The 27,468-nt window shown below is 45.3% G+C and overlaps 1 protein-coding gene across 2 annotated transcripts in view; it reads left to right on the top strand.

Moving 5' to 3' along the window:
• Positions 1 to 27,468, top strand: part of DEF6 (DEF6 guanine nucleotide exchange factor) — an 854,760-nt gene that overhangs the window by 327,069 nt on the left and 500,223 nt on the right. The window lies entirely within an intron of this gene.

Raw genomic sequence — 27,468 nt, 5'->3', positions numbered from 1 at the left:
GCGACCCTCGCATATGACACCGGTCACTGCCTCACATACCCCCCCCTCTGTTCAGACTTGTGGGGTTGAACATTTGTCAGCATACATGGTGCCCGTGACAGGGCATCTGCATTTCCCTGTGATTTCCCAGCCCGATGTTCCACAGAGAAGCTGAAATTTTGTAGGGACAAGAACCATCTGGTGACTCGGGCATTCCTTTCCTTTGCATTACTCATTCAGACAAGGGGTGAATGGTCTGTTACCAACCGAAACTGACGCCCGAGCAAATAGTAGCGTAGGGACTCCAAGGCCCATTTGATCGCCAAGCACTCCTTCTCCACTACGCTATAATTTTTCTCTGCCGGGGTCAGTTTCCTGCTTAAATAGGTGACTGGATGCTCATCCCCGTTCACCTCTTGCGACAGCACCGCTCCTAAGCCTACCTCTGAGGCATCGGTTTGCACAATAAAGGTTTTCTTGAAGTCGGGGCTGATGAGGACCGGCTGTCCACACAACGCCGACTTCAGAGACTGGAACGCTTCCTCTGCTTGAGGATTCCACTTGACCATCACCGTTTTCTTCCCTTTTAACAGGTCCGTTAGGGAAGCCGATTTACCAGCAAAATTGGGTATAAACCGACGGTAATACCCAATGATGCCAAGGAATGCCCTCACTTGTTTGGAACTTAAGGGCTTGGGCCAGTTTTGAATGGCCTCAATTTTGTTCACTTGAGGTTTGATAACCCCCCGGCCGATCACGTATCCCAAGTACCGGGCTTCCGTGAGACCTATCGCACATTTCTTTGGGTTTGCTGTTAACCCTGCGGCTCTAAGAGACTCTAGCACTGCTTGTACCTGGGACAGATGGGTATCCCAGTCGGTACTAAAGATGACTATGTCATCCAAATAGGCTGACGCATAGTCTCTATGTGGCGCTAACACAATGTCCATCAGCCTCTGAAATGTGGCCGGAGCTCCATGTAACCCAAAAGGTAAGACAACGTATTGAAAGAGACCCTCTGGGGTTATAAAAGCGGTCTTTTCCTTCGCTGACTCTGTTAAGGGAACCTGCCAGTAACCTTTCGTGAGATCCACTGTGGTGAAGTACTGGGCCTTCCCCAGTCTCTCAATTAGCTCGTCTACCCGTGGCATGGGATACAGGTCAAATTTTGACACTTCATTTAACTTCCTAAAGTCATTACAGAAGCGTAATGACCCATCAGGTTTTGGTATTAGTACAATGGGGCTAGCCCACTCACTTCGGGACTCCTCAATGACTCCCAACTGAAGCATTTGCTTTACCTCGGCCGCGATGGCTTGCCTTCGGGCTTCTGGCACTCGGTATGGTTTCATCCGCACCTTTACCCGGGGCTCAGTGACAATGTCATGCTGAATCACTGAGGTTCGCCCCGGCAGCTCTGAGAATACATCCATATTCTGCTGTACCAAAGCTCGAGCCTCCCGCCGCTGCTGTTTTGTGAGGGCATCATTGACCTTTACCTCACACCTGGCTGTGTCCTTGGCCAGGGCCAGAGGGACCTCCGATTGTATGACCGTAGTTGCATCTGTGACCAAACATTCTCGGTCCTTCCAGGCCTTTAGCAGGTTTACATGGTACAACTGCTCGGGTTTTCTTTTCCCGGGTTGGTACACTTTGTAATTCACTTCCCCCACCTGTCCCCGTATCTCATACGGCCCTTGCCACTTGGCCATGAGTTTACTCTCTGGGGTGGGCACTAGTACCAACACCCGGTCTCCTTCTTTAAAGGACCTAACCGTGGCCCTTTTATTATAGGTACGGCTCTGAGCGGCCTGGGCATCCAACAGATGCTCTTTTACGATGGGTTGCACGACTGCAATCCGATCCTGCATACTTGCCACATACTCGATAACACTCTTATGTGGAGTGGGCTCCTGTTCCCACGTCTCTTTGGCTACATCCAGCAGCCCCCTCGGGTGCCTGCCATACAATAGCTCAAATGGGGAGAACCCCGTGGACGCCTGCGGTACCTCGCGTATGGCGAACATTAAATATGGCAATAACATATCCCAATCCTTCCCATCCTTGGCGACCACCTTTTTGAGCATGGCCTTGAGGGTCTTATTAAACCTCTCGACCAACCCATCGGTTTGTGGATGGTACACTGATTTACGCAACTGTTTAATTTGGAGCAATTTACATAGCTCCCTAGTCACTTTAGACATAAAAGGGGTTCCCTGATCTGTAAGGATCTCCTTGGGAAGCCCAAGTCGACAAAACATGGCAAACAGTTCACGGGCTATTAGTTTAGCCGAAGTGTGCCGAAGCGGTATCGCCTCTGGATACCGGGTGGAGTAGTCTACGACTACTAATATGTGCGGATGGCCCCGGGCGGATTTTACTATTGGTCCCACCAGATCCATTGCTATCTGCTCAAAGGGTACTTCTATGATGGGCAGAGGTACTAACGGACTCCGGTAGTTCATGGTGGGTGAGGTTAGTTGACACTCAGGACATGTGTCACAGTACTTTGTAACCTCAGCGTAGACACCAGGCCAAAAGAACCTCTGTAATATGCGCTCTAACGTCTTTTTGGCCCCCAAGTGCCCCCCCAACATGTGAGTGTGAGCCATGTCGAGCACCGTCCGACGATAGGGTTGGGGCACTACCAGTTGTTCTACCACCTCATCCCGGATTTTATCAACCCTGTACAGTAACTCCTGGATGACCGCCATCCGGGGAAACTCCTTTTCTGCACCAGTTTGTTGTGCCACCCCATTTACCTCGATTACTCTTTCCCTGGCCCGGGTCAGAGTGGGATCCTGGAGCTGGGCAGTCCCAAACTTACCAGGTGACACCTCCAGCTCATGAATTGGTGGATTTTCTTCCACTTCCCCTGCCAATACCTCTAGGGGAAACCTATCGGGATTACACACTGTCCCTATCGTGGCGACCCCTACGGCAGGTATCCCTGACTCGGGATCTTCGGGTTCTGCACCCGGAATGCTTTTTACCCTGAGAGGGTTAACTCTGGTCTCCCAGAGGGACCAGAACAACGGTAAGTCTCTACCCATCACAGTCCCATACGGAAGAGTTTTTACCACTCCCACCACATGTTTTATCTCTCCACATGGGGTGGAGAACGTGACCTCCGCAGTCGGGTACTCTCGGAGGTCCCCATGTATGCACACTACCCCCACTTTCCGTCCAATAGGACTGTCCCCAGCAACCAAGGACCCGTGTACCAGGGTCACCAAGCTCCCTGAGTCCAAGAGAGCATCCGTCTGGTACCCATTAACGAGCACTCTGCACAGCTGAGGTTCGGTACCGGCAGGGTCTGTAGTGGCAATGCAGACTGGCTGGGCATACATAGACACGCGGCGGGTATACCCGCAGTCCATGGGTTCTGTTGTTAGGGGACAATTAGCAACCACATGTCCAGGTTCTTGGCACCGCCAACACGTAACGACTGTGGCACGAGGTAACCTTGGAGCCAGTTTAGGGGACACAGGTCTGTGGTCACTCTCTTTCCGAGACAACCCCTCAGCACGGACTCGGTCCGGTCTTGTCCCAGTGGAGGGCCGTGGACTTTTCTCAGACTCCTGAGCTGGCGGAGCCTTACGTGACAGCCGAAGCGGAGCAGTGTCCCGTATAAAGTCCTGGGTGGCCTTATATCGCTCTATCAGGCCTACAACCTGGTCTAGGGTACCCGGGTCCCCTTGACCCACCCAACGCTGAATGGCCGCTGGCAGAGCCCTCACCAGTCGGTCGACCACCACCCTCTCCACTATCTGACTTGTGGATAAAGTCTCAGGTTGGAGCCACCGTTTCACAAGCTGCAATAAGTCAAAAATCTGAGACCGGGCAGGCTGGGCTTCCACAAAAGTCCAAGAAAACACCCGTTGAGCTCTCACATAAGTATTAACCCCCAGTCGGGCAAGGATCTCACCTTTTAACTTGGAATAGTCCTGGGCATCCTCCCGACTGAGGTCAAAGTAGGCCTTTAGCGCATCACCCCTCAAGAACGGAGCCACAACTTCAGCCCACTGTGCTGCTGGCAGATTCTCCCGTTCTGCCGTGCGCTCATAGACGGTGAGGAAAGCTTCCACGTCATCTTCCGGACTCAATTTCCTCAAAGCGGAGCGGACCTTGTCTCGGGCATCGCGACGTTCCGGGGTCGGTGCTGGAGGTGCCTCTCGCAGGGCTGTAATTTGCTGCAGCAACAGATTATTAGTTTGTTGCTGTTGTTGCTGTGTGAGGACTAGCTGCCTCAGGATCTCCTCCATTTTGTCTGTAGGCTTGAATTGCAATGTAGCAGGCTTAATAACAGACATGCAAATGGCGTTGGGGTATGCCTTAATTCACACTGCCCGCATTCTCCACCAAATGTGATGTAGCGATGTCCTTGCTATGCAGTGAATAGGCAGTGACCCATATAAAGTTCAAACAAAGTCTTGTTTATTACACAGCATACTCACAAATGGGAAAAGAAAACAAACAAGTCCTTCAGTATGCAGCCGGGAAAAGAAATAACAACAGTCCATAGTCCGCTGCCGTGAGCGTATTACACCCCCGTGTACGCTGGGGTGTCTGGCTTTTCAGGCTCTGCCTGGCCCGTGTTTCTCCACACGGAAGGAGCTTTGCACAAGCCACCTGCAAGGTCTGACTCCCAGACCAGACTGACACACCCAAACTCTCTTGCTGGGGTTTTTTTTTTATCCTCCAGATTCTATGGCCATGGGCCACTATAAGATCTGGGCTGGAGGAAACGGACATATTCTAGAATATGTATGTAGTTTATTTATGAAGTTCTCAGAATAATGCAATTTATACACAGGATTTGGCTTGCCACGACCAATTAGCGAAGCATGGTTCAAATTCCGCGCCAGTTCGCGGGCGGACTGCGACTGTCGCTGATTGTTTGCGGCCGGGCATGAAAAATCAGTGAAGCCAGGGCCACCTCCAGGTTTTTGAGGGCCCCGGGCGAAAGAGTCTCAGTTGGCCCCCTCTTTAACACATACCACGATTCATGATGCATAGATACAGCAGAGAAATATAGCACAGCCAAGTAGCGTATAACACAGCCCACGTAGTACATAGCACATCACACGTAGTATATAGCACAGCCACGTAGTTTATAGCACAGCCACGTAGTATATAGCACAGCCACGTAGTATATTGACCAGGTACATAGCATATAGCACAGCCCACGTAGTAAATAGCACAGCTCACGTACTATATTGCCCAGCCACGTAGTATATAGCACAGCCACGTAGTATATAACACAGCCCATGTAGTATATAGCACAGCCCACGTAGTAAATAGCACAGCCCACGTACTGTATTGCCCAGCCACGTAGTATATAGCACAGCCACATAGTATATAGCACAACCATGTAGTATATTGCACAGCCATGTAGTATATAACACAGCCCTTGTAGTATATAGCATAGCCACAGCTGGCGCTGCCTGGGGGAGTAGTATAGAGGGGGCACTGACTGCATGGGGATTAGGGAGCGGCCGGACTGTGCCCGTCGCTCCAAAGAGTGCATTGCGGTCTCGCGAGATGATAATGTGCGGTCTCGCGAGACCGCTACGTCATCATCTCGCAAGACCGCAATGCATGGACCGGTCACCGGAGCATCACAAGGAGCGGGAAAGGCCTGGGCTGGATCCGGAAGGTGAGTATATAATGATTTTTTTTTTTTATTATTATTTTTAACATTAGATCTTTTTACTATTGATGCTGCATAGGCAGCATCAATACTAAAAAGTTGGTCACACAGGGTTAATAGCAGCGTTAACGGAGTGCGTTACACCGCGGCATAACGCGGTCCGTTAACGCTGCCATTAACTCTGTGTGGCGCTGACTGGAGGGGAGTATGGAGCGGGCACTGACTGCGGGGAGCAAGGAGCGGCCATTTTGCCACCAGACTGTGCTAGTGGCTGTTTTGCTGCGACCAATCAGCGACTTGGGATTTCCGTTACAGACAGACAGAGAGACAGAAAGATGGAAGTGACCCTTAGACAATTATATACTAGAGATAGATAGATAGATAGATAGATAGATAGATAGATAGATTAAAAGCCAGCAAATGCTCTGCCGCCTACAGTATAATCACAGAGTGACAGGTTAGAATAGATAGAATAGAAATATACACATAGAATACATATATACTGTATATACATGTCAGTAGCACACACATACTGTATATATATGTATTTATATTGCATGGAAACATAGAAGAAAAGCCAGTAATTCATCTGCTGGCTTCTGTAAAATCACTGCAGGAGCCAATAGGATAGAAGACATGGTTTACATACAGTAAATAGATGCAGAATAGGTAGATATATAGATGTCAATGACCAATCCAATTAGTAGTGTGTGTTTGCAAATTATGTGACATGTATGTAATTAATAAAAGGTTCTTTTTTGGGGAAAAAATGACCTGGGCTCCTGCGCAATTTTCAGAACAAGCAGAAGGAAAGCCAAACTCTAAGGACTGATATTACTAGCCTAGGAAGGGACCATGGTTATTGGTCCCCCCCCCCAGCTAAAAACATCAGCTCCCAGCCACCCCATAAAAGGTGCATCTCTAAGATGTGCAAATTCTGGCACTTAGCCTGTCTCATCCCACTTGCCCTGTAGCGGTGGCAAGTGGGGTAATAATTGTGGGGTTGATGTCACGTTTGTATTGTAAGACGACATCAAACCACGGCTTAGTAATGGAGAGGTGTCAATAAGACACCTCTCCATTACTAATCCTATAGTTGTTACATGTTAAATAAAGACACAGCCAGAATAAAGTCTTTAAATCAAATAAAACACAACACCATTTGCCCATTTTATTATTACTCTGGGAGCGGAGCTTCAGTGACTAGTGGTGGCGTCACTGATGATGCACTATTTCACAGCCTGACCTGAGCTGGACTCTGGAGCATGGGAAAATGCAGACACATGGGAAGAGACATCCTGGATAGCCACCTGAAAGCATAGCTCCCATTATTAGAAATTTGGTACTCCCATACTGTTTGCCTATGCATTCAATGCAAGGTCTACCCTGCCCCAAAGTTAAATGCACCGCAAAAACCCTTTGAACAGACGTCCTGGATGGCTACATGAAACCAAAGTAACCATTATTATTAATTTTGTACCCCCATAGTATTTTCCCATGAAGTGAATGCATGGCCTGCTCCAAATTTGGACGCACCCCAATAACCCTTTGAGCAGCCACCCCAATACTCCTTAGAATAGCCAACCCAATACCCCTTTGAAGAGACAAACAGGATGGCCACCTGAAAGCAATGTTCCCTTTATTAGTTAGTTGGTACGCCCATTCTGTTTGCTCATGCATTGCATGCAAGGCCTGCATTGCATCAAATTTAGACACACCCCAATATAATAATAATAATAATTTTATTTACATAGTGCCAACATATTCCGCAGCGCTTTACAAATTATAGAGTGGATTTGTACAGACAATAGACATTTCAGTGTAACAAAAACACAGTTCAAAATACATACCAAGACGAGTGAGGGCCCTGCTCGGAAGCTTACAATCTATAGGAAAAAGGGAGACACGAGAGGTGGATGGTAACAATTGCTTTCGTTGTTCGGACCAGCCATAGTGTAAGGATCGGGTGTTCATGTAAAGCTGCATGATCCAGTTAACAGCCTAAGTATGTAACAGTACAGACACAGAGGGCTATTACCTGCATGAAGTGTATGAGAACATGATGTGAGGAACCTGATTATGTGTTTGTTTGTGTTTTTTAATGGGCCATACAGAGATAGTTAGTTAATGCATTGAGGCGGTAGGCCAGTCTGAACAAATGCGTTTTAGGGCACACTTAAAACTGTGGGGATTAATCGTATTAACCTGGGTAGTGCATTCCAAAGAATTGGCGAAGCACGTGCAAAGTCTTGGAGACGGGAGTGGGAGGTTCTGATTATTGACTATGCTAGCCTCAGGTCATTAGCAGAACGGAGAGCACGGGTAGGGTGGTAGACTGAGACCAGGGAGGAGATGTAGGGTGGTGCTGAAACATGGAGTGCTTTGTGGATGTGGGTAATAGTTTTGTACTGGTTTCTGGAGTGGATGGGTAACCAGTGTAATGACTGGCACAAGGTAGAGGCATCGGTGTAACGGTTGGTGAGGAATATAATCCTGGCAGCAGCATTCAGGACAGATTGGAGCAGGGAGAGTTTGGTAAGAGTGAGGCGAATTAAGAGAGAGTTACAACAGTCAAGACGAGAATGAATGAGTGAAACAGTAAGAGTTTTTGCAGTGTCGAAACTAAGAAAAGGGCGAATTCTAGAAATGTTTTTGAGATGCAGATAAGAAGAGCGAGCCAATGATCGGATGTGGGGGGTGAAGGAAAGCTAGGAATCAAGGATGACCCCAAGGTTGCTTGGGAGTAATGGTGGAACCACACATGGAGATGGCAATGTCAGGCAAAGGTAGGTTAGTAGAGGGAGAGAACATGAGGCGTTCAGTTTTAGACAGGTTCAGTTTAAGATAGAGGGAGGACATGATGTTAGAGACAGCGGTAAGACAATCACTGGTGTTTTCTAAAAAGGCAGGGGTGATATCAGGAGAAGAAGTGTATAATTGGGTGTCATCAGCATAGAGATGGTACTGGAACCCAAATCTACTGATTGTTTGTCCAATAGGGGAAGTATACAATGAGAAGAGGAGGGGGCCTAGGACTGATCCTTGAGGAACCCCAACAGTAAGGGAATGTGAGAGGAGGAGGAACCAGCAAAAGATACAGTGAAAGAGCAATCAGAGAGATAGGAGGAGAACCAGGAGAGAACGGTGTCCTTGAGGCCAATAGAGCGGAGCATAGTGAGGAGGAGCTGATGATCCACAGTATCGAATGCTGCGTAGAGATCTAAGAGAATTAGCATGGAGTAGGGACCATTAGATTTAGCTGTTAGTAGGTCATTAGAGACTTTAGTGAGGACAGTTTCAGTAGTGTGTAAATAGCAGAAACCAGATGGAAGAGTGTGAGAGTTATCTGACAGATAGCGGATAAGACGGGAGTGGACCAGGCATTCGAGGAGTTTAGAGATGAAGGGAAGATTAAAGACAGGCAATAGTTAGCAGCACAGTTTTGGTCGAGGGATGTTTTTTTTACGTAATTGATGTATGATAGCATATGCTTAAATGAGGAGGGAAAGATACCGGAAGGGAGAGAGAGGTTGAATATTTTTGTCAGGTGAGAGGTGACAGCAGGAGAAAGGAATTGGAGGAAATGTGACAGAATGGGGTCACTGGTGCAAGTGGTTGGGGCGAGAAGATGCAAGGAGCCTGATTAATTCTTCTTCTTTGACTGGTTCACAGTGAGAGAGTGAGCTAGATGCAGTGGGGGAGGGAGGACAGTGCATGGTATGAGGGGATTGGGAGATGATTTCCTGTCGGATATGGTCAATATTTTCATTGAAGTAATTTGCCAGATCATCAGCATGGAGATCCGTGGGTGGGGCCTGCACTCTTTGGTTGAGTAGGGACTGGAAAGTGTCAAAGAGACGTTTAGGGTTATTGAACAATGAGGTGATGAGGGTGTTAAAATAGGTTTGTTTGGAGAGGTGAAGGGCAAAGTTGTATGTTTTAAGCATGAACTTATAATTAGTGTTGAGTGATACCGTCCGATACTTGAAAGTATCGGTATCGGATAGTATCGGCCGATACCCGAAAAATATCGGATATCGCCGATACCGATATCCGATACCAATACAAGTCAATGGGACATCAAGTATCGGAAGGTATTCTCATGGTTCCCAGGGTCTGAAGGAGAGGAAACTCTCCTTCAGGCCCTGGGATCCATAGGGATGTGTAAAATAAAGAATTAAAATAAAAAATATTGATATGCTCACCTCTCCGGCGGCCCCTGGACATCATGCTGCTAACCGGGAGGCTTCTTTGTTTAAAATGCGCGCCTTTAGGACCTGGGAATGACGTCCCGGGTTCTGATTGGTCGCGTGCCGCCCATGTGACCGGCACGCGACCAATCAGAAGCCGTGACGTCATTCGCAGGTCCTCAATTCCTAGAATTAGGAGTTTTTGTGAATGAGAATGACGTCGCGGCTTCTGATTGGTCGCGTGCCGCCCATGTGACCGGCACGCGACCAATCAGAAGCCGCGACGTCATTCTCATTCACAAAAACTCCTAATTCTAGGAATTGAGGACCTGCGAATGACGTCACGGCTTCTGATTGGTCGCGTGCCGGTCACATGGGCGGCACGCGACCAATCAGAACCCGGGACGTCATTCCCAGGTCCTAAAGGCGCGCATTTTAAACAAAGAAGCCTCCCGGTTAGCAGCATGATGTCCAGGGGCCGCCGGAGAGGTGAGCATATCAATATTTTTTATTTTAATTCTTTATTTTACACATCCCTATTGATCCGATACCGATACCCGATATCACAAAAGTATCGGATCTCGGTATCGGAATTCCGATACCGCAAGTATCGGCCGATACCTGATACTTGCGGTATCGGAATGCTCAACACTACTTATAATGGATGAAATCTTCGAGTAGATTAGATTTTCTCCACAGACATTTGGCGCATCTGGAGCACCGCTGCAGGAAACGTGTTTGCAGCGTGTGCCATGGTTGTCACCATCTGTGCCGAGTTGTCCTATGTATAGGAGGTGCAATTTCATCCAGGGCACTCTGCAGGGTTTCATTGTAATGCTTCAGTGCAGAATCAGGACATGAGATGGAGGAGATAGGGGCCAATGATGACTGAGCGGGATGGCAGTTCTTGATAGAGAAAGGGAGGAGGTTGTGGTCAGAGAGCGGGAGAGGGGAGTTTGTGAAATCATCCACTGAGCAAAGTCGGGAGAAGACCAAGTCGAGGGAGTTTCCGTCTTCATGCATTGGAGGGATAGTATGCTAAAGGGGAGTTTACAGAAAAAAGGTGAGAAGCAGGTGGGGAGAGGGGAAAACCAATGGGGATGTTGAAATCACCCATGATGAGGGTGGGGATGTCACAGGAAAGAAAGTGAGGAAGCCAGGTGGCAAAGTGATCCAGGAACTGATGAGAGGGGCCGGAAAGAGAATACACCACCACCACTCGCATGGAGAAGGGGATGTAGAGTCTGACAGCATGGACTTCAAAGGAAGGGAAGAAAAGTGAGGGTACTTGGGGGATATCTTGGAAGGTACATTTAGGTGATAGGAGCAGACCAACGCCTCCACCTGCTCTGTTGTCCGATCTTGGGGCAATCCACCATATGAAAGAGCAGCAGCAGTGGTGTCTGACTGCTGGATCCAGGTTTCAGTAAGAGCCCAGAGGTTAAAAGAATCAGAAAGGAAGAAGTCGTGGATGAAAGGGAGTTTCTTACACACAGAACAAGAATTCCAAAGGGCACAATTGAAAGAGGCCGAAGGCATGCAAGGAATATTAATAAGTCTCAAAAAGATTAAGGGGAAAGCTGTCAAAAAATTCCTTCAGGAAAAAGGTATATAGTCACTAAGTTAACCTGAGGCATAAGATGATAATATCGCCAAAATATTTTTTTGAAAATCGGACCAATCATACAAAACTGATGTTTCGGCCCTGTTGACCTTTGTCAAAGTTATCTACAATAGAAAAAATCCAAACATAATCAACGTAAATAGAATTCAATTGGTCATATGTAAATCAGGAACAATAATATTATTATTGTTCCTGATTTACATATGACCACTTGTATTCTATTTACATTGATTATGTTTGGATTTTTTCTATTCTAGATAACCTTGACAAAGGCCAACAGACCCGAAACGTCAGTTGTCAGTTTTGAAGGATTGGTCTGATTTTCAATAAAATATTTTGGTGATATTATCATCTTTTGCCTCAGGTTAACTCAGTGGAATATTAATAAGGTTAGAGGGGTTTCTGAGTGTAGCAGTTGGGAGGTTTGACTGGCTATAACATGGGGGGCCGGGGTTGGGAGAGATGTTTCCAGCGACTAGGAGAAGGAGGATAGAAAGAGTAAGCAGATGGTTAAGTGATTTGTGAGAGCGTCTCTTGTGTTGGATGGTGGGACTGAATGGGTCTGTGCTGGTAAGCAATGAGAACAGAGCGTGAGTGCTATACATAGGAGAGGAAAGGATAGAGGGGCCGATATGGATGGAGTATAAAGAGTTAATGCAAGGGCGGTGAATGTGCGTGAATGCGGCAGGTGGGATATAGATTATGCAAATACATATGGTGAATATTTGTTCTGTTTCAAATGAACAGGGATTAGATTTAGATTGTCTTACCTGTCTCCTGCCCTGTCTAACTGCCATGTTTTAACTGTCAGTACTTAAAAAACTGTACTTTGAATAATAGTGCACGAATGCACCCCTGCATGAATGCTTCCCCAAAGTATGTCTACATTTATAGAAGGCTAGCTCTTAGATCTCACTTTTTTTTCTTTTTTCCCTCTCTCTCGTTAGCAATCAATCTAACTCAGTTGAGACAGCAGGACACAATAAATGTAGTGAACAGAAAAACAAATGGCCTACATGGATCATAAACCGCTTTGAAAACAGTTATGTGATCTCTCTGCATAAGGACAAGCAGAAGTGAGGTCAATATCTATATACAAAAACAAATGCTTACTAAGGTGGCTTACAAATCTATATACATGCAGGGTTTAATGCCGTAGATAAAATGAGTAAGGTACCATTCAGGTTGCTTGCTGACAATGAATAGAAGAAAAAGACATGCAAGATTCAGTTCAGAGCTGGAATGATTTGATTACCTGTATGAAGAATGGCCCCAAAGTTAAATACACCCCAAAAACCCTTTGAACAGACATCCTGGATGGCCTCATGAAACCAAAGTTCCCATTATTATTAATTTTGTATTCCCATAGTGTTTGCCCATGAAGTAAATGCAAGGCCTGCACCAAATTTGGATGCACCCAAATAACTCTTTAAGCAAACGTCCTGGATGGCCACATGAAACCAAAGTTCCCATTATTATTAATTGTGTTCTCCTATAGTGTTTGTCCATGAAGTGAATGCAAGGCCTGCTCCAAATTTGGGCGCACTCCAATAACCCTTTGAACAGACATCCTGGATGGCCACAGGAAATCAAAGTTCCCATTATTATTAATTGTGTACTCCCATAGTGTTTGCCCATGATGTGAATGCAAGGCCTGCTCCAAATTTGGACGCACCCCAATAACCGTTTGAACAGACGTCCTGGATGGCCACTTGAAAGCATTGTTCCCATTGTTGAGGGAGGAAATTTTTCATAATTTGTTCCTTCACACCATTATTACTCATTTGGTACTCCCATACTGTTTGCCTATGCATTTAATGCACGGCCTACCCTGCCCCAAAGTTTAACGCACCCCAAAAACCCTTTGAACAGATGTCCTGGATGGCCACAGGAAGCCAAAGTTCCCATTAATATTAATTTTGTACTCCCATAGTGTTTCCCCATGAAGTGAATGCAAGACCTGCTCCAAATTTGGACGTACCTTAATAACCCTTTGAACAGACATCCTTGGATAGCCACATGAAACCAAAGTTCCCATTATTAATAATTTTGTACTCCCATAGTGTTTCCCCATGAAGTGAATGTAAGGTCTGCTCCAAATTTGGATGCACCCCAATAACCCTTTGAACCAATGTACTGGATGGCCACCTGAAAGGATTGTTCCCATTATTTGTAATTTGGTAATCCCAAACTGTTTGGCTATGCAGTGAATTCTTGAGCCAGAAGAACCTGCATTGGAAAATGTCAGTGTTGAGGATGAAGACACAGCATTGGAGCATTGCAGTGTTGAGGCTAAACACCCGGCAGTGTAGCATTTCAGTGTTGAGCAAGAACAACATGCATTGGAGAATTGCAGTGTTGAGGATGAAGAACCAGCAGTGGAGAATGTCATTGTTGAGGCTGGAAAACCTGCAGTGGAGAATTTCATTGTTGAGTTAGAAGAAACTGCAGTGGGGAATGGCAGTGTTGAGGCTAAAGAACCTGCATTGGTGAATTGCAGTGGTGAGCCTGAAGAACCTGCAGTGGACAATTGGTGTTGAGGCAGAAGAAACTGCAGTGGAGATATGCAGTGTTGAGGCTGAACACCCAGCAGTGGAGCATTTCAGTGTTGAGCCTGAAGAACCAGCAGGGGAGAATTGCAATGTTGAAGATGAAGACCTGGCAGTGGAGCATTGCAGTGTTGAGGCTGAAGAATCAGCAAGGCAGAATTGCAGTGTTGAGCCCAAAGAACCTGCATTGTATCATTGCAGTGTTGAGGCTGAACACCCGGCAGTGGAGCATTTTAGTGTTGAGCCTGAAGAACCAGCAGTGGAGAATAGCAGTGTTGAGGATGAAGACATGGCATTGGAGCATTGCAGTGTTGAGGCTGAACACCCGGCAGTGGAGCATTGCAGTGTTGAGTCTGAACACCGGTAGTAGAGCATTTAAGTGTTGAGCATGAAGAACCAGCAGTGGAGAATTGCTGTGTTGAGGATGATGAACTGGCAGTGGAGTATTGCATCATCAAAGCTGACCTACCAACAAAGTTCACATTATTAGGAAGTGGGTCTCCCATACTGGTTAACTATGCAGTGCACCAAATTTGGATGCAACCCAATACCCCTTGAAAGAGACGTGGAGGAGGGCCTGCTAAAAATCTCTTCCCATTACAAAGAAGCGTGTCTCCTATACTTGTAGTGCCCATGCAGTAAATGTATGACCTGACAAACATTTCCCCCTGGGTGGGTATACAGGAACATACTGTCAAAAAATGTATTTACAGGCATCATAAACACCCTTAAAAACAATAACGTGGGTGTTGCATCACGGACCACGGTCACCCTGCTGATCTAGTGGTGCTGGATGAAGAGATGTGGAGGATGGCCTAGTAAAATTCTCTTCCCATTACAAAGGAGTGGGTCTTCTATACTTCTAATGCCCATGCAGTAAGTGTATGGGCTGACAAACATTTTCCCATGAGGGGTATACAGCAACATACTGTCAAAAAATTAGGTTTAAGGGCATCATAAATACCCTTAAAAACAATAACGTGGGTGTTGCGTCACGGACCATGGTCACCATGGTGATCTACTGGTGGATGATGAGGATGAGGAGAAGGAGAAGGAAGACAACAGCAAATAGGCCAAATCAGGAAGCATATACGCATGTGTGGGTGTTAAGAGGCGCATGGGAATAGAGTTTCCAAAAAAATACACTTGATTTAAGTTTATGTTTCGCTGCTATCATTCTGTGGTGTAGAGAAATATGGCCCGATCCAGCCCTTGTTCATTTTTATAAGAGTCAGCCTGTCAACATTTTCAGTTGACAGGCGGATGCGCCTATCAGTTATAATTCCACCAGCGGCACTAAATACCCGCTCTGAAAAAATGTCAGTGGCAGGTCAGGCCAGGACCTCTAAGGCATAGAGAGACAGTTCATGCCACATGTCTAGCTTCAATACTCAATAAGTATAAGGCACAGAGGAATCACGGAGGACATTGGTACGGTCAGCAAGGTACTCCCTCAGCATCTTCCAAAACTTTGCAATCCTTGTGAGAGTACCCTGTGCCTCAGGGCCAATACGATGGGAGGGTCTGAGAAAACTGTCCCAGAACTTGCCAGTGTTCCCCTGCCTCTGTTGGATTGGAGTTGTGTCTCTCTCATCTGTACTCCTTGGTTGTCCAACAAACTGTGACATCTGCCGCCAGCATTTTCAGATGGGATTTTTTTAAATAATTCTGCAACAAGGGCCCTCTGGTACTGCACCATTTTAGTACACCTGTCTGCCTCTGGAATAAGAGATAGAAAGTTCTCCTTGTAGTGTGGGTCTAGAAGTGTCACCAACCAGTAATGACTGTCACCCAAAATTTTGAGAACACAAGGAAGAAGTTCTATTAACTTTGAAACGTGTTGAGAATAAACCACCATTCTATATTTTCAACTTTCCTAGACCTCATATGTACAGCAGCACTGATGGTATCCACAAATTTTTCAGCTCTAATAAAAAGATACATCAAGTGAGTACAATCTGATTGTATATCCAAAAATCTTTATCGGATAAGACCCTATTTGCCCTCCTCTCTCCTACAGTGTCTCTTATTGCTCACCAAGAGGATGACTCACTATGCTGTCCTCTTTCTCCTCCTCCTCCTCCATGTTCTTAGGCCATCCACCCTAAAGAGATGGTATGACAGTGGTGCTTGTAGTACCGTTTATAGTGCATGAAACTAGCTCCTGTTCTTCCTCCTCTTTATCTTCCTCATTACCACCCAATCCACATTAGGATGAGATGAGGCTGGGCTGTGTGTAATCACCCTGTATGGTTCCTTGCTCCATCTCATCATTCTCTGCCTGCAATGCATCCTCTTTGATTGTGAGCAGAGAGCGTTTCAGAACACAGAGAAGTGGGATGGTGACGCTAATTATGGCGTCATCACTGCTCACCATTTTGATGGAGTCCTCAAAGTTTTGGAGGATGATATATATATCTGACATCCATGTTCACTCCTGAGGTCTTATGTGTGGAGTCTGAACTGAATACCGTCAGCCTTGTTGATGCTGGTAGTCAACAACTGCCCTCTTCTGCTCACAAATCCTTTCCAACATCTGCAGTGTAGATTTCCAACGTGTGGGGACATCACACAATAATCGGTGAGCCGGAAGCTGCAAACGCTGCTGAAGCATGGCAAGGGTGGCGGAAGGTGTAGCTGACTTTCTAAAATGGGCACACAGGTGGCATACTTTGAAAAGCACATCCTGCTGCTCTGAGTAGCTTTTGAGAAACCGTTGAACAACGAGGTTAAGCACATGGACCAGGCATGGTACGTGTGTGAGCTCGCCTCACCTCAGAGTCACCACCAGGTTCCAGCCATTGTCACACACAACTGTAGGTTCAGCGGTGTCAGCCACAGATCTGCCACAACTCTTCAGCATTGTTCGGTTTGTCACCTAAGCATATTAGCTTCAGCACAGCCAGTTGCCGCTTGGCTGAGGCAGTGCTGCAGTGCTTCCAGCTTGGGACTGATGTGGTCACTTTGGAGTTGGAGGCTGAAAAGGATGAGGAGGAGGTGCAGGAGTTGTAGACTGTGGGGGCAACCCTGATTGATGTAGGGCCTGCAATCCTCAGTGTCGGGTGGACGTGTTCCATCCCAAGGTCCAACTGGGTCCCCTCTTCTACTATGCTAACCCAGTGTGCCGTCAGCAAGATATACAATCCCTGCCCAAAAGCAACCATTTTGGTTAAGTGGACTTTTCCACTAACAGCATTGTTGAGAGCAAGGCTAATGTTGTGGGACACGTGCTTGTGTAATGCATGGACGGCACACCGAGAGAAATAGTGGTGGCTGGGGACCGAGTACCTTGGGATGGCCGCCGCCATCAGGTTGCGGAAAGCTTCTGTCATTGCTAGTTTAAATGGCAACATTTCAAGCAGAAGCTGATGAAAAAAGTGTGAATTTAGTAGTGTAGCCTGTGGGGCGTTGGTATTTACATTTGCGCTCAAAGGACTGGGGTATGGACCACTGAACCCTGCACTGGGACAAGGACGTGGATATGCTTGATGATTGTGCTAGTTAAGTGTGTGCAATGACAGGTGCAGGACAGGAGGCATCTTTGCATGCACCATGGACAGGGGATTGTCTTGCACGCACAACAGTGGAAGATGCAGTGTTCTCACCCGCAGACACTGGTCCTGGACCCTGGGGTTTGGACCACAAAGTCGTGTGCTTTGCTGCAATTTTCTTGATCATGATGATGGCGGTCAGGCTGGTAGTTTTGCTACCTCTGCTGAAGCGGGTAGGGCAAGTAGTGCAAATGACCTGTCTCAGGTTATCGGCAGAGTCTTTAAAAAAGAACCAGACTCGGGAAGACCTAACAGTTTTACTGGCAACTTCCGTCGTGTTAGTGTCTTGGGGAATAGTTTCCCACCTTCTGTCTGCGGCCACCACACTCCTTCCTGCCTGTTGGGGTGCTATGTCTCCCTCCGCCTGTGTGCTGCTGTACTCACTCTGCATGTCCTCCTGCCAGTTGGGGTCAGTTACTATATCATCCACCACCTCCTATTCCACTTCCACACCCTGGTCCTCCTCTTGACTTTCTGGCAATGGTGTCTCATCATTGTCCACCTCTAGTGACACGTTCTGAATGTCACCTTCGTGTGACTGTGGCTGCTCAAACTTTTAGGCATCGCTACATGCGATCTCCTCCTGCCCGGCTTCAAGTGGACAGGGAGAGAGGCTCGAATCTATAAATGGAAAAGTGAACAGCTCTTCGGAGTGTCCTAGTGTGGGATCAGTTGTCTCCAGGCACTCGTCATTGTGGGAGGAAGGAGGATCAGGTTGAGGAATATGCGGGCCACACTCAGGGCTACTCAGACTTGACCGTGTGGAAGACAGGGTGGTGGTGGTGGTGGTAAAGTGACTGGAAGCATTTTCCGCTGTCCAACCAGCAACGTTTTGTCACTGCTCTAGGTTCAATAGTGGTGTGCAGCTGCGATCCCCAAGTAATTGTGACAGGAAGGTCAAGCGAGAAGATGTGGGTGTTTGTTATGACCCTATTTCAGCTTGACCATGACCTCGATCTTGTCATCTGCATGCACCATCATGTCCACTTCCCCGTTCCTTGCCATGAATTCGAAGTGAATTTATATGCGATCGATGTGCAGGAAAACCACAGTTTAAAACATCTAGCAATTTTTTTTCAGCAAACTGTTGTCAATCTCTAGACTAAGATACAGCTAAAACAGTTCAATGAAGCCCTCAAATGCCACAATTTTTAGCCATCACTCTCATTCTTTAAGTCCCCCTTGTTCACATCTGGCAGCTGTCAATTTACCTCCAACCCTTTTCCTTTCACTTTTTCCCCATTATGTAGATAGGGGCAAAATTGTTTGGTGAATTGGAAAGCACGGGGTTAACATTTTGCCTCACAAAATAGCCTATGACACTCTCAGGGTCCAGACGTGTGACTGTGCAAAATTTTGTGGCTGTAGCTGCGACGGTGCAGATGCCAATCCCAGACATACACACACACATACACACACACACACACACATACACACATAAAACACACACACACACATATTCAGGTTTCTATATTAGATATAACTATAGAAATTTGGCAAAAATTTAGAAAATTTGGCAGTTTTCAAACTTTTAATTTTACGCCCTTAAATCAAAGTTAGGTCACTCAACATAGTTAACAATAATATTTACCACATGTTTACTTGACATCAGCACAATATGTGAAACATATTTTTTTGTTAGTAATTTTATAAGAGTTAAAAATTAATTAGCAATTTCTAATTTTTCCAACACAATTTACAAAACCATTTTTTGAGAGACCACATTACATTTCAAGTTATTTTGAGGGGCTTATATCACAGAAAACACCCAAAAGTGGCACCATTTTAAAAACTGCCCCCTCAAAGTGCTCAAAACCACATTGAAAAAGTTTATTACCCCTTCAGGTACATCAAGGAATTACATTTTTTTAATTTAATCCCAATTTTTTTTTTATTTTTTACAAGGGAAACAGGAGACAATGGACCACAAAACTTCTCCTGAGCACGCAGGTATGTGAGGGAAAACCACTGTTTGGGCTCATGGCAGGGCTCGGATGGGAAGCAACGTCATTTGACTTTTTTAAATCAAAATTTGCAGGAATCATTAGCGGATACCATGTTGCATTTCGACAGTCCCTGATGTGCCTAAATAGTGGAACCCCCCCACAAGTGACACCATTTTGGAAACTAGATGCCTCAGAGAACTTATCAAGGTGTGTTGAGGGGTACCTTGAACCCCCAGGTGCTTCACAGAAGTTTGTAATGTTGAGCTGTGAAAATACAAAAACATATTTTTCCCACAAAAATATAAAAAAATATGGCATTGCCATTGGCATTTTATAAGAGTAACAGGAGAAATTGCACAACACAATTTGTTGCGCAATTTCTCTTGAGTACACAGATACACCATATGTGGGGAAAAACTACTGTTCGGGCACACGGCAGACTTTGATGCAATGGTCTGCAGGTGACATGTCGCGTTTGATGAGACCCTGATGTGCCTAAACAGTGGAAACGAGACACCTCACGAAATTTAGCTAGATGTGTGGTGAGCACTTTGAATTCACAGGTGCTTCACAGAATTTTACAATTTTGAACTGTGAAAATTAAAAATATATATTTTACCACAAAAATGTTGTTTTAGCGCCAATTTTTTAAATTTTCACGAAGATAGGAGAAAACAGACCTCAAAATTGGTTGTTCAATTTCTCCTAAGTACGGTGATACCCCACATATGGTCAAAAACTACCATGCACTGTCCTCCCTCCCCCACTGCATCTAGTTCACTCTCTGACTTTGAAGCAGTTACAGAAGAAGAATTAAGCAGGCTCCTCGCATCTTCTCGCCCGACCACTTGCACCAGTGACCCCATTCCGTCACATCTCCTCCAGTCCCTTTCCCCGGCTGTCACCTCTCACCTAACAAAAATATTCAACCTTTCCCTCACTTCCGGTATTTTTCCCTCCTCATTTAAGCATGCCATCATACATCCATTACTTAAAAAACCATCCCTCGATCAAAACTGTGCCGCTAATTATAGACCTGTCTCTAATCTTCCCTTCATCTCTAAACTCCTCGAACGCCTGGTCCACTCCCGTCTTACCCGCTATCTCTCAGATAACTCTCTTCTCGACCCTCTTCAATCTGGCTTCCGCTCTTTACACTCTACTGAAACTGCCCTCACTAAAGTCTCTAATGACCTACTAACAGCTAAATCTAATGGTCACTACTCCATGCTAATTCTCTTGGATCTCTCCGCAGCATTTGATATTGTGGATCATCAGCTCCTCCTCACTATGCTCCGCTCCATCGGCCTCAAGGACACCGTTCTCTCCTGGTTCTCCTCCTATCTCTCTGACCGATCCTTCACTGTATGTTTTGCTGGTTCCTCCTCCTCTCACCTTCCCCTTACTGTTGGGGTTCCTCAAGGATCAGTCCTAGGCCCCCTCCTCTTCTCGTTGTATACTGCCCCTATTGGACAAACAATCAGTAGATTTGGTTTCCAGTACCATCTATATGCTGACGACACCCAATTATACACCTCTTCTCCTGTTGTCACGCCGACCTTTTTAGAAAACACCAGTGATTGTCTTACCGCTGTCTCTAACATCATGTCCTCCCTCTATCTGAAACTAAACCTGTCAAAAACTGAACTCCTCGTGTTCTCTCCCTCTACTAATCTACCTTTGCCTGACATTGCCATCTCCGTGTGCGGTTCCACCATTACTCCAAAGCAACATGCCTGCTGCCTTGGGGTCATCCTTGATTCTGACCTTTCATTCACCCCCCACATTCGATCACTGGCTCGCTCTTCTTACCTGCATCTCAAAAACATTTCTAGAATTCGCCCTTTTCTTACTTTCGACTCTGCAAAAACTCTTACTGTTTCACTTATTCATTCTCGTCTGGACTATTGTAACTCTCTACTAATCGGCCTCCCTCTTACCAAACTCTCCCCGCTCCAATCTGTCCTGAATGCTGCTGCCAGGATCATATTCCTCACCAACCGTTACACCGATGCCTCTACCTTGTGCCAGTCATTACACTGGCTACCCATCCACTCCAGAATCCAGTACAAAACTACTACCCTCATCCACAAAGCACTCCATGGCTCTGCACCACCCTACATCTCCTCTCTGGTCTCAGTCTACCACCCTACCCGTGCCCTCCGCTCCGCTAATGACCTCAGGTTAGCATCCTCAATAATCAGAACCTCCCACTCCCGTCTCCAAGACTTTACACGTGCTGCGCCGATTCTTTGGAATGCACTACCTAGGTTAATACGATTAATCCCCAATCCCCACAGTTTTAAGCGTACCCTAAAAACTCACTTGTTCAGACTGGCCTACCGCCTCAATGCATTAACCTAACGATCCCTGTGTGGCCTATTTATATATATATTAAAAAAAAAAAAAACAGGTTCCTCGCATCATGTTCTCATTCACTTTATGCAGTTAATAGCCCTCTGTGTCTGTACTGCTACATACTTAGGCAGTTAACTGGTTCATGCAGCTTTACATGAACACCCGAGCCTTACACTATGGCCGGTCCGAATAACTAAAGCAATTGTTACCATCCACCTCTCGTGTCTCCCCTTTTCCTCATAGTTTGTAAGCTTGCGAGCAGGGCCCTCATTCCTCCTGGTATCTGTTTTGAACTGTATTTCTGTTATGCTGTAATGTCTATTGTCTGTACAAGTCCCCTCTATAATTTGTAAAGCGCTGCGGAATATGTTGGCGCTATATAAATAAAAATTATTATTATTATTATAAAAACTACTTTTGAGGCATAGTGCAAGGCTCAGAAGGGAAGGAGCACCACATTAGAGTTGAGATTTTATTGGACTAGTTTGAGGGTGCCATGTCACATTGGCAGAAGCCCTGAGGTGCCCGAACAGCAGAACCACCCATAAGTGATCCCATTTTACAAATTGTTCCTCTAAGTGAACTCATCTAGGGGTGCATTGATCATTTTGACATGATAGGTGGGCCACAGAATGGTATACCATTGGGCATTGAAGAAAAATATAATTACATTTTAACCGCATAAGTTTTGTTTTAGCCCCAGACTTTACATTTTCACACTGGGAAATGAGTAAAAATGGCACTAAAATTTGTCCCACAATTTCTGCAGAATGTAGAAGTACTCCATAGGTGACTGTAGAGTTCTGCCTAGCCATACGAGACACGGGAGGGGTGGAGGGCTATTTCCCTCCTGAAGTGCAGATTTTCCTAGAATAGGATGCAAAGCCCGCATATACATAGCCCTAAGTGCCAGAAGAGAGGAATCCCCCCTCAAGTGACCCCATTTCTTCAATTATACCCCTTTGAGAATTTATCTACAGTTGTAGTGACGATTTTGACTCCATGGGTAGAGTGGATGTTGCTGAGTGAAACTTGCAAACTGCAGTTAGAGTCCCCAGTATGTTGTAGTAACCAGTATGTTGTAATGACCAATATGTTGTAGTTACCTGTACATTGCAGTGCTCAGTATGCTGTAGTGCCCAGTACATTATGCCAAGCTTGTGCTTCTGGAAATAAGCACCTGTAAATTAGGCAGGCTCTCATCGCTACACTATGTAGCTCAGAAGGTATGGGGGCATTTGGATTTGACAGTGTAGAATTTGCTGAATTTCATTTGAGAGGCGAGGAGCCAGCTTGCTTTTCCGTAGCCTCCAGTAACTTGGAAGCCCCTTGTATTTCCCTTAACAGAAAATAGACAAGAGTGGGGACTTCATTTTTTTGTTGATTGAGTTGAAGCATTTATTGGGAACATTTTACATAATGTTTGGGATCACATTTATCCGACGTTCTTCGCCAAACACGTACATCTGGGTTTCCATTTAACTCACCGAATTATCTGATTCAGAAAAACTCCCAAAGGAGACACTCGCTATAATGAGGCAGCAGAGTTATTCTGAACTCCTTTTGGTCTCTGTTCAGTGTTTTCCATTTTTTCAGAAGTGCACAAAACTGTGGTTGATGTCAGTTGTATCCATGCCTAAAAAAAACCCTACACCACCGGATCATAGGCCAGACGGCATCCTCAGTGCCTCCATCAACCTCGCTATAAGGAATCTTTACATGGAATCCCGATGTAAGCGCTCAGTGCTGAGCACTGGATAAATGTGAGCTGAGCCTTACTGCAATCTTTGTGAGGCAGAATGAGCAAATCAACAGCAGATGAAGAATCGGTTTTATTTATTTCTAACTCTGTTCCTCGTACAGTATAAGTGATTTATTCTTCGCTGTCAGTGTGATTACAGTGATTCCAGACTTATATCAGGTGTTTATATTTGACTGTTGTTACACATTAACCCCTTTACCCCCAAGGGTGGTTTGCACGTTATAGACCGGGCCAATTTTTACAATTCTGACCACTGTCACTTTATGAGGTTATAACTCTGGAACGCTTCAACGGATCCCGGTGATTCTGACATTATTTTCTCGTGACATATTGTACTTCATGATAGTGGTAAAATTTCTTTGATATTACCTGCGTTTATTTGTGAAAAAACGGAAATTTGGTGAAAATTTTGAAAATTTCGCAATTTTCCTACTTTGAATTTTTATGCAATTAAATCACAGAGATATGTCACACAAAATACTTAATAAGTAACATTTCCCACATGTCTACTTTACATCAGCACAATTTTGGAACCAAAATTTTTTTCATAAAGGGTTAAAAGTTGACCAGCAATTTCTCATTTTTACAACACCATTTTATTTTAGGGACCACATATCATTTGAAGTTATTTTGAGGGGTCTATATGATAGAAAATACCCAAATGGGACACCATTTTAAAAACTGCACCCCTCAAGGTTCTCAAAACCACATTCAAGAAGTTTATTAACCCTTCAGGTGTTTCACAGGAATTTTTGGAATGTTTAAATAAAAATTAACATTTAACTTTTTTTCACAAAAAATTTACTTCAGCTCCAATTTGTTTTATTTTACCAAGGATTACAGGAGAAAATGGATCCCAAAAGTTGTTGTACAATTTGTCCTGAGTACGCAGATACCCCATAGGTGGGGGTAAACCACTGTTTGGGCGCATGGTAGAGCTCGGAAGGGAAGGAGCGCCATTTGACCTTTCAATGCAAAATTGACAGGAATTGAGATGGGACGCCATGTTGCGTTTGGAGAGCCACTGATGTGCCTAAACATTGAAACCCCCCACAAGTGACACCATTTTGGAAAGTAGACCCCCTAAGGAACTTATCTAGAGGTGTGGTGAGCACTTTGACCCACCAGGTGCTTCACAGAAGTTTATAATGCAGCTTCACAGAAGTTTATAATGCAGAACCGTAAAAATAAAAAAAATCATTTTTTTTCACAAAAATTATCTTTTCGCCCCCAATTTTTTATTTTCCCAATGGTAAGAGAAGAAATTGGAACCAAAAAGTTGTTGTACAATTTGTCCTGAGTACGCTGATACCCCATATGTGGGAGTAAACCACTGTTTGGGCGCATGGGAGAGCTCAGAAGGGAAGGAGCGCCGTTTGACTTTTCAATGCAAAATTGACAGGAATTGAGATGGGATGCCATGTTGCGTTTGGAAAGCCACTGATGTGCCTAAACATTGAAATCCCCCACAAGTGACACCATTTTGGAAAGTAGACCCCCTAAGGAACTTATCTAGATGTGTGGTGAGCACTTTGACCCACCAAGAGCTTTATAGAAGTTTATAATGCAGAGCCGTAAAAACAAAACAAAAATTTTTTCCAACAAAAATTATTTTTTAGCCCCCAGATTTGTATTTTCCCGAGGGTAACAGGAGAAATTGGACCCCAAAAGTTGTTGTGCAATTTGTCCTGAGTGCGCTGATACCCTATATGTGGGGGGAACCACCGTTTGGGCGCATGGGAGGGCTCGGAAGGGAAGGAGCGTCATTTGGAATACAGACTTAGATGGAATGGTCTGCAGGCGTCACATTGCGTTTGCAGAGCCCCTAATGTACCTAAACAGTAGAAACCCCCCACAAGTGACCCCATATTGGAAACTAGACCCCCAAAGGAACTTATCTAGATGTGTTGTGAGAACTTTGAGCCCCCAAATGTTTCACTACAGTATATAATGCAGAGCCGTGAAAATAAAAAATCTTTTTTTTCCCACAAAAATTATTTTTTAGCCCCCAGTTTTGTATTTTCCCAAGGGTAGCAGGAGAAATTGGACCCCAAAAGTTGTTGTCCAATTTGTCCTGAGTACGCTGATACCCTATATGTTGGGGTAAACTCCTGTTTGGGCACACGGGAGAGCTCGGAAGGGAAGGAGCACTGTTTTACTTATTCAACGCAGAATTGGCTGGAATTGAGATCGGATGCCATGTCGCGTTTGGAGAGCCCCTGATGTGCCTAAACAGTGGAAACCCCCCAATTATAACTGAAACCCTAATCAAAACACACCCCTAACCCTAATTCCAACGGTAACCCTAACCACACCTCTAACCCAGACACACCCCTAACCCTAATCCCAACCCTATTCCCAACCGTAAATGTAATCCAAACCCTAACCCTAACTGTAGCCCCAACCCTAACTGTAGCCTTAACCCTAACTGTAGCCTTAACCCTAACCCTAGCCCTAGCCCTAACCCTAGCCCTAACCATAACCCTAGCCCCAACCCTAACCCTAGCCCTAGCCCTAGCCCTAACCCTAGCCCTAGCCCTAGCCCTAACCCTAGCCCTAGCCCTAACCCTAGCCCTAGCCCTAACCTTAACCCTAGCCCTAGCCCTAACCCTAGCCCTAACCCTAGCCCTAACCCTAACCCTAGCCCTAACCCTAGCCCTAACCCTAGCCCTAGCCCTAACCCTAGCCCTAGCCCTAACCCTAACCCTAGCCCTAACCCTAATGGGAAAATGGAAATAAATACATTTTTTTAATTTTTCCCTAACTAAGGGGGTGATGAAGGGGGGTTTGATTTACTTTTATAGCGGGTTTTTTTAGCGGATTTTTATGATTGGCAGCCATCACACACTGAAAGACGCTTTTTATTGCAAAAAATATTTTTTGCGTTACCTCATTTTAAGAGCTATATTTTTCCATATTTGAGTCCACAGCATCATGTGAGGTCTTGTTTTTTGCAGGACGAGTTGTCGTTTTTATTGGTAACATTTTCGGGCACGTGACATTTTTTGATCGCTTTTTATTCCGATTTTTGTGAGGCAGAATGACCAAAAACCAGCTATTCACGAATTTCTTTTGGTGGAGGCGTTTATACCGTTCCGCTTTTGGTAAAATTGATAAGGCAGTTTTATTCTTCACGTCAGTACGATTACAGTGATACCTCATTTATATCATTTATTTATGTTTTGGCGCTTTTATACGATAAAAACTATTTTATAGAAAAAATAATTATTTTTGCATCGATTTATTCTGAGGACTATAACTTTTTTATTTTTTCGCTGATGATGCTGTGTGGTGGACCGTTTTTTGCGGGACAAGATGACGTTTTCAGCGGTACCATGGTTATTTATATCCTGCTTTTTGATCGCGTGTCATTCCACTTTTTGTTCGGCGGTATGATAATAAAGTGTTGTTTTTTGCCTCGTTTTTTTTTTTCTTACGGTGTTTACTGAAGGGGTTAACTAGTGGGACAGTTTTATAGGTTGGGTCGATACGGACGTGGCAATACTAAATATGTGTACTTTTATTGTTTTTGCTTTTTTATTTAGATAAAGAAATGTATTTATGGGAATAATATATATATTTTTTTATTATTTAGGATTTTTTTTTAACTTTTTTACTTTGTCCCAGGGGGGGACATCACAGATCGGTGATCTGACAGTTTGCACAGCACTCTGTCAGATCACTGATCTTACTTACAGGGCTGCAGCGTTACCAAGTGCCTGCTCTGAGCAGGCACCTGGTAAGTCAACTCCCTCCCTGCAGGACCCGGATGCCGCGGCCATATTGGATCCGGGCCTGCAGCGAGGAAGGAGGTAGGAGACCCCCAGAGCAACATTGCGTTGCTGCGGGGGTCTCA

The sequence above is a fragment of the Ranitomeya imitator genome, chromosome 3 (genome assembly GCF_032444005.1).
Source record: "Ranitomeya imitator isolate aRanImi1 chromosome 3, aRanImi1.pri, whole genome shotgun sequence".
Taxonomy (NCBI): domain Eukaryota; kingdom Metazoa; phylum Chordata; class Amphibia; order Anura; family Dendrobatidae; genus Ranitomeya; species Ranitomeya imitator.
Note: the sequence above shows the minus strand (reverse complement) of the source record. Positions and strands in the feature narration are given on the sequence as shown.